Here is a 7,075-nt window from a genome sequence, read left to right as displayed (position 1 = left end):
GTGGAGAAGCTTGCATTTTTTGGTGCTGAACACCATCAGATTCTCATCCGGCCATTTCATGAGCCTGTCAAGATCTGCCTGGATCACCCTCCTGTCCTCAGGTGTGGATGCTTTACCCCAGAGTTTGGTGTCATCGGCAAACTTGGCCAGTCCATTTCTGACACCAATAGTCACATCATTGATGAAGATGTTAAACAGTATAGGCCCTAGGACAGAGCCTTGAGGGACCCCACTGGTGACTGCGCACCAAGACAATTGGCTTCCGTCAACCACCACCCTCTGGGTCCTACCCTGGACCTCCTGCCCACCCTGTAGTGTTAGAATCAGGCTAGGGACAGACATTCAGAAAGACTGAGCCTGAATTGATTCAATCTTTGCAGATTAGTTCTAACCTGACTAGGCTGAACTGGTTCGCACATGTACAGACATTTCCTCTGGATGTAGAGTTGCTCAGGTTAGAAACCCGAGGGGCACTAAAGCAACCCTCCCTTCCATTCCACAGTGCTGAGCTGAGGGGGGTGTGGCCAGACCCCCCACAGGATGCTCTAATTAGGGAGGGGTTCCCCTCCCCCCAGCAAGGGAGCCAGCAGGGTGTTGATAACAGCATTTAGCATACCATCAAGAAAACAAAAGCCTCTCTAATTAATTAATTCTCTTCTAAACAACTTTTTCCAAGGAAGAAACAGAGGGACATTATCAGTTGACCTACTGATTAGCTTCAAAAAGCCCTAAGCAGACATTGTCCTGTCTGCCTTTGTCCTGTCTGCCTTACACAGACACCTCTCAGCATTAGCTAGCAGACCACGTGCTGGCTACAGTGGAACAGGAGGCAGGGGAATCCCTGCTTGAGCAGGGAGTGGCAGGGGATGGGGCAGGGGGAAGCCAGACACATGGGAGGGGCCAGCCCTGCTCTGGAGCTTACAGCACAGCCCCACCTGGGCTGCAAAGCATTTGGGATGCTGGGGGACTCTGATTTAAGTTAAACTAGGAAGGGGTCTGGGACAGGCATTGCATAAACTGGCTTGACCCGAATCAGTTAAGTCTGATACTACACTTAACCAGGTTTATCTCAAACCAGTTTCAGCCATTTTCAAACTGGTTTATGTGTACTGAATGCCTGTTCTGTTACAGGTTTAAATCAGTTTCTGATCACTTAAACCAGTTTATGTGTAATGTCTGTCCCTACCTACAGACTGTCTCCCTGCCAGTGCAGGATACAGATTCTCAGTGTAAAAACCATACATACTGCAGTATCAAGGCACTGTGAGAGGACACCAGCCCCTCAGAAGGGACGTGTCATTAATTTAGTCATACTTTGAATCTAATCAAATGGGCCAACAGGGCCAAAAGTGTCACACACCCAAAAAATAAACTCCCAGTCCCTCGACATGGAACTTAAGCATTAAATACCTAATACTTAGCAGCCACCATACTGCTTGCCTAAATCATGAGGAGCCACAGAGGGAAATATGACAAAAAGGAGTCAACTGCTTTGCCCCCTCCCTCCTTCTGCCAAGAGGATTCATTCCTTGATTTGGCTCACTGGAGAAGGCAGGGTGGGAAAGGGTGAAACAACAACAAAGTGATGATGGAGACAAGGCTGGTGCCAGCATTTGAATGCCCTGGGCACCCGCCAAAAATAGCATGATGCTTGGCTTTTTACATTAAGCAACTCCCAGCTCTGATGTAACCTCTGACTGGCTAGGAGAGCTGCTGCCACTGAGCAACTACAACCCCGATGTCTTCCACTTCACAGGCAAGCAACAAGTGAAAACTCTCTAGCTTTTGCTCTTTTATCTACTAGAGTCAATCGAGAATGCAGGGAGTAAGGCCCAAAGTCGCCAATGTAGTTATGCACCTAAAACCTACTTAGACATCTGATATGTAAGTGATTTCACTGGTAAATTAGACACTTTGAGCTGGATCCTATTCCACCTATTAGGCACCTTAATGGATTTAGCACCTACATTCAATTCTATACCAACTTGTTGAAGTCCTAGAAAAATTATTAACACAAAAGATGAGCGGGTCCTTCTCCTTAGTGCATTGTTATGACTTAGTCTTAAGGCTAAAATGATGGTATGCTATGAAGAGAGATGAGTTAATGGGTTTTTAGGGACTCCAGGTGGAATGGGATCCACTTAGTTGTCTAGTAGGTGGACTAGGATCGGGCACTTTGCAAATCTTGCCTTAAGTCACCAAGATAATCTGCACCTGAAACTACAGGTCCTCTAATGCAGATAACCTCTGAATGCAATGGGAGTTACCTGGGCAGAGGGCTTGCAGGACTGGGTCTATTCTACATGCCTCATTTGCATGCATAAAGCCAACACCCAAAGCCCAGGGAGATAGACAGGGACCTGCATGGCATGTTTGTAAAACAACCTCTGGCTGGCATGCACACCTATTCTTGCAGGTTATGCATAGCACCTTCACAGTACAGACAGAGCTCTGTGAGACCCACAATGATGAGGGCTTTGCCCATAATAATAATTATGAATAACTTCTATTCCAGTAAGACATAGAAGCCCCAGTCAAAATCAGGACCCCATTATGCAAACAAAGCATTGTACACACACATAGTAAGAGACTGGCTCTGCCCCTAGAAATGAAAGGAAGAGACTCAGAGAAGAGAATTTACCTGCCCAAAGTCACTAGCAGAGCTAGAATAAAATACAGACCCCCACCCACACACACACACACCCTACACCACCCATGGCTCTGACCACCCTGCCTCTCTCATCATGAACGTTAAAGTATAGAAGCAGCAAGCCCAGCTGGGGTTGGTGGTCCAGCAAGAAACGTGAGCTGGGAGAAGGAATCCTTCCTATGGGACCAAGCTAGGTGGCCTTTTGTCTGGGCATGTCAAAAGAAAAATAAAATAAATAAATAAATAAAGACTTCTGTGTTGCTGGACTTTTTTTGTGTGTGTGCAGTTGTTTCTGATCCCTAATAAATCATGTAGGCTGGAGCTGACCAAGATGCACAACATTATTATTGTCTTGATTCATTTGTTGAAAGAAAAATGACACTGCAGCTTTGCCAGAGCAGACAGGATCTGCTTTTTCAGCAGGTTTGTTGATATTAGCCCACAATCTCATCAGGGTCCGTGTATACTCTGGACTCTAAAAGTATTGCTGCATTCCCATCTCTTAGACACCAAGAGTCACCAAACCAAAATACTGCTTGCTGCAGCTCAGGCCTGAAACGGTCTGTCTTTATTTTCCTCCCTCCTCAGTTTCCCATTAATTCTCCAACAGCATTTGTGTACATTGAGTTTACAGATTGAAGTAGCTGAACTGAGCGCCAGGGTGAACTATCTCACATCCATCTAAACAAAAGCAAGCATTTCCAGTCCACAAGATTTACTCAGTGAGAGATTGGCTATGGGTATGTGTGGGTGGAGGGGCTCTGGCTCAGGGGCCAGATAGGGAAACTTCTGAGGGATGTACAGACCTTGCTTTATGAATAAGCAGCAGACTTTGTTGCAGGCCCCCCTGAGTATCTGGAGCTTGCTTACCCCTCTTTTAGGATGGATCACACATGCTTGTAGGCATGTCAGTCACCTTCCTCAGCTGAGCTGAGCTGGTGGAGCTGGTGTGTTTACAAGTAGCAGCCTGCAGCTTTAAACCTGGAGGATCTCGAAAAAATTGCAGAGATATGGTGCACAGACAGCCATGGCATCTTGTTGTCTCCATGCTGCATGTATTTTGCTATTACAGGCGAATGAGTCATGGAAAGGTTAGGTTTCTTTAACACCCCCTCTGGTTTCCATGAGTTTTTTCTAGTGTTTCCAGAAGGCAACAGTAAGCCATGACATTTCCAAAGGCAAATGTCCCTCCTGGAGAGAAAGGGAGAATGTATATGGGGTATGCGTGCAATGTAGTGAGCCCTGGCTGTTACTGAGGTGTTGCTGTTCTCCACCCCTCACCTCCTCATACACAGCCTTTTCATCTCAGATACATGGCATACGGTGCTTTTCACCCAGGCTGAGTAATATAGCAAGGAATAAATTAGGACCTAGACTCCATTTGCATTTGAGCTGGTAACTCACCCACCACTGTGCAGAGAGGATGCAGATCAAATCACTCAGGTCCTCCAGTGTCTTTCAAAAAATCCCCCTTTACACTCAGAAGAATCAACAAGATCTCCCACTCTTTATAGGGAAAGAAGCATAGAGCATCTCAGCTCACTGCAGAACAAAGAGCCAAAGGATGTACCCGCAGACATCCTAACGATACTAAGGCCACTGACAGACATTAAAAAGACGGTACAATGGGATCTGATGCACAATCCCAACGTCATAGAATCATAGAAGTATAGAAGTGGGGTCGGAAGGGACCTTATAGATCTTCAAGTCTGACCCCTGCCAGGGCAGGAGAAAAAACTGGGCTTAAACGATCCCAGCTAGGTAGGCATCAAGCCTCCTCTTACAGACCCCCAGGGTAGGAGCCAGCACCACTTCCCTTGGAAGTTGGTTCCAGATCTAGCCGCCCTAACTGGGAAGTAGTTCTTACGGATGTCTAATATAAACCTCCTTTCCAACAACTTGTGGCCGTTGTTCCTTGTCATGCCAGGGGGCGCTAAGGGAAACAAGGTCTCTCCCAAACCCTTCTGGTCCCCCCTAGTGAGTTTATAGACAGTCACCAGGTCCCCCCTCAGCCTTCTCTTGTGAAGGCTCAACAGGTTTACGTCCCGCAGTCTTTCAATGTAGGGTCTGCCCTGTAGTCCCCGGATCATGTGGGTGGCCCTCCTCTGGACCCTCTCCATGTTGTCAGGAGGTGCAATTGTGGGATTGAGGATCAGATCCCATCACACAATATTGCCAGTGCAGGGAGAATCTGGGATCATGATCCCAGGTTTTTCCTGGACTGGCAATCATTGCTTCCCTGGCTGGTAGCCTCTCAGTTGATCAGAGCCCCCAGTCCCAAAGGCACACTGTGCACCCCCGCAACTGGGAGCCCCATCAGTGTTCAGAGGTCTCAGCAGCAGTGGGGTGTGGCTGCACTCCTGTGACTGGGCACTGTGTCAGATGGTCAGGGCTCCCAGCACAGGGAGTCATTGTTATCCCCAGCTGGGAGCCCCAGTTAGAAGACCAGTGCTCCCAGTCTCTGGATCAAAAAAGGGTGCAGGCATGTCTGCATTCAAAGGGCATTAGCTCAATTTAAGGCACATTAAGGTCATACATCTACATGTGCATACCCTTAATGCTCCTTAAAATGGTGATTTCAGGTTATATCTCAGGTATCAAATTTATGCGCGAATAGCTAAATTGTATTAGCAAATGTGCAGTCAGCATAGTGTGAGCCAATTGACACGTTTAGATACACTAATGCATAATGTATCTACACGTTTGCTAATGCAGTTTAGCTATTTGCACATAAATTTGATACCTCTTTGTGCGTGCACATGTAGATACGCACTTAAATCACCTTAATGCGCATTAAGTTTAGGTATGCGTATTAAGTTTAGGCATTAAGTTTAAATGAGCATTAAGTTTAGGCATGTGTAAAAGCACATGTAGACATGCCCTGTGTTCTGGAGGATGGGAGACTGGCTACATGTTCAGTTACAGGCAGAATAGGAACCAGCCACAAAGTTATTACACATATTTTGTGTAATAACTTTGTCTCTCTTTCCTGGTTTTATCACGCCATTAATTGAATGACTGTGTGGCCAGGTCACTATAAGATGTCATTAAGCAGTTAATAACATCTTAAGTGCTGTATCAGGGACATAATACTCTACCCAGCATTAGAGAGGAGAGAGTAAATTAGATATGGCTTAGCAGTGTAGCTGCCATGCCCAAGTGAGGCTTCTCCAGGTGCTTAAACCCAGCCTTGGTCACACCCTGGAATGAAGATATACTCTTAGATTAAGTAGAAGATGGCTTGAGATGCACCTTCTCACCAGCAACCCTGAGTATTACTCCAGGTATGGACATTCTCCATAGCCAATAAATAATATGGTGTCAATTAGTTTGTTGTCCCTAATACTGGCAATTGTAAATCTTCATAAGCATTGCACATCAGCAGATTTTGTAACCAGCAGCTGGATAGCTCTGCTTTTCCTGCTTTGCTAAATAATTATGTACTCAGCTCTGAAATGGCTACAGCTGTGTGGAGTGTGACAACACAGTTTAGTTTTGGAAGCCAAAGTTTTATTTGTGACGTGCAGAATAAAGAACATATTTGTGCTTAGCTTCTCTCCTACTTCTGCAGCAGCTTCCCAAATGTGGGATTCCTGTTCCGAGTGCATGTACCTCTCTATGTCTCCCTAAAGAGAAGAGGTGTGGGCATTTGGCAACATAAAACTGGACAGTCAGAGACATGTTGGCATCCCAAAAGAGGTGGCTTGTCCAACTTGCTCAATGACAGGGGTCAGCAACCTACAACCCAAGGGGCGGATCCAGCCCCTGGAACTATAGGTTTCCCTTGGTTTATGCGGGTTCTCCATGTGCAAATTCACTCTTATGCAATGACCCTTTTTATACCAAAAATGTGTTATATGCAATGTAAATTCACTCTTATACAATCAGTGTAGGGGAATCTCGCAGTTAGCTGCTTTGTGTGGTGCATTGTGGGAGTGACGCGCACCAAAATATAGTCTCCTGCGTGGATGTGTGCTCCTCACTCGTTGTCTGTGCCATGCATTCCTGTGGTTGCCATCCCCATTATGATAGTGCCCTGCTGTTGGTGAGTACCAAAATTGCCTTGTAAAAGAGGTAGAAATGGATCTTGAGGTCAGTACAGTTGAGGTCTTGGAATGTATCCCTATTTGTTACATTGTAAAGTGGGTTGCCTTTACGTGAATTCAAGTTATGCTCTGTATTCCAGGAACACACATACAGCATAAACAAAGGGAAACCTGTATTTGATCCAGCCCATGGACAGAATTTGGCAGCAGGGGGCTTTGCTTTCCTGTGCCACTATGGGGAGAAGCCGTGGCAGTGTCTGGGTCCTAGTTCCTACTCATCCATCCAGTTGCATCCAGTTTTGGGCCCCACAATTCAAAAAGGATGTGGAGAAGCTTGAGAGAGTCCAGAGAAGAGCCACGCGCATGATCAGAAGTCAGG

This window comes from Crocodylus porosus, unplaced genomic scaffold, assembly GCF_001723895.1.
Source record: "Crocodylus porosus isolate Cpor-Errol unplaced genomic scaffold, CroPor_comp1, whole genome shotgun sequence".
Classification (NCBI taxonomy): Eukaryota; Metazoa; Chordata; order Crocodylia; family Crocodylidae; genus Crocodylus; species Crocodylus porosus.
This window is presented reverse-complemented; position numbering follows the sequence as displayed.